The 1,465-nt window shown below is 40.5% G+C and overlaps 1 non-coding gene across 1 annotated transcript; it reads left to right on the top strand.

Annotated features, from left to right (window-relative positions):
* The first annotated feature begins 777 nt into the window (after positions 1 to 777).
* LOC129066771 (U2 spliceosomal RNA) lies at positions 778 to 968 on the top strand. The gene has a single exon (XR_008528716.1). It is a non-coding gene; the product is annotated as a U2 spliceosomal RNA (small nuclear RNA).
* The last annotated feature ends 497 nt before the right edge of the window (positions 969 to 1,465 follow it).

Below are 1,465 nucleotides of genomic sequence, written 5' to 3'. Positions count from 1 at the left end.
AATGAAGAATACAGTAAACATAACCACTGGAAATTGACTTTTCCCAAACTGCTTGTTTATGAAGAAGGAAGCTTCTCCCAGGCAGAACAGGTCTTTTTTAAAAAAAAAAAAAAGCTTAATTAGCATAATCTTGACCTGTTGCCTGGTTAGGGACAAAATGACTGGGTTGAATTTGAGACTTGTGAATTCCAGAGGTGTTTCTGCTACTCTCTTTCTTGGATCCCCATGAAAAGTTGTTTAAACTTCTCAGGCTTTCTTGCTTCATTTCAAATGCCCACCCTGTCTCTTAGCAGGGCAAATAAGTCACTCTAAGCCTGTATTCTGTGGTCTGTAAGAGGACAGTGACACCCCTTTCAAATGCTAGACTTCGATGAATCACGCATTAAAACACAACTGAGCTTGGCACGATGCAGGCACTCAGCTAAGTGCTGTTACTACTGTTGTCCCAAAGAAATGAACATATGGAGAAGCCCACGAATTGGTCAAAGAAATAAGTTGAAATATTACTCAGTGTTCTAGGTTGATGTTGTCCTGAAAAGTTGGTTTTGGAATAAATTCCCTGTCAAACATAATATTTTTCCTTTGACAATTTTTTAAAATGAAATAATCTTCCCATAAAAGACTACTTGGCATCAATGTCAATATTTTATGATTATTTCTTCTCCTTTGTTGCTTTATTTTAGCAATATGTAATGTCAAGTGTTTGGGTTAATTAAATGGGAGGAATCAAGCAATAAGTATCAAAATTTTAGAGCTGGACTAGAAAAAGCTATGATGATTGCTTCTCAGCCATTTGGCTAAGATCAAGTGTAGTATCTGTTCTTGCCAATTTAATATCTAATACGTCCTCTATTTGAGGACAATATATTTAATGGATTTTTGGAGTGGGGAGGTGGAATAGGAGCTTCCTCCATCAACTCCATGCATTGACCCGGCATTGCAATACTTCCGGGAACAGTGTACCTCCCTCAAAAAAATAAATAAATAAAAGGAAAAGACAAAGCTATGATTAGTGTGGTGTTCAGAATAATGGCTGCCCAGAGCATCCGTGTCCTCCTCTCCAGAAACTGTGAATTCGCAAAGGCACACAGCCAAGAGGAATGAAGGGTGCACTTGCAGTTAGATATGTACTCAGGTGGTAAGGACTTTTTCCTGGACTATCTACGTAGACCCAGCGTAGTCACCAGGCTCCTTGAAAGGAGAGGAAGGAAAAAGAAGTGGAGGTCAGAGTAATGTGGCACTGTGATGGGTAAAAGACTGGACTCACCATTTCTGGCTGTGAAGGTGGAAAAAGGAGCCAGAGACCAGGAAATGCGGAGTACCTCTCGGACTGGGAAGTGACAGGAAAGGGATCCTCCCCTAGAAATCCCAGAAAGGAACACAGCCTTGCTGATGCCTCGATTTTAGTCCAGTGAGTCCTATACTGGGTTTCTTCCTAACCTATAACGAGTTTGTGGGAATTCGT

This window comes from Pteronotus mesoamericanus, unplaced genomic scaffold (genome assembly GCF_021234165.1).
Source record: "Pteronotus mesoamericanus isolate MK-2021 breed Mesoamerican mustached bat unplaced genomic scaffold, CSHL_Meso_final contig_2, whole genome shotgun sequence".
Lineage (NCBI taxonomy): Eukaryota > Metazoa > Chordata > Mammalia > Chiroptera > Mormoopidae > Pteronotus > Pteronotus mesoamericanus.
Note: the sequence above shows the minus strand (reverse complement) of the source record. Positions and strands in the feature narration are given on the sequence as shown.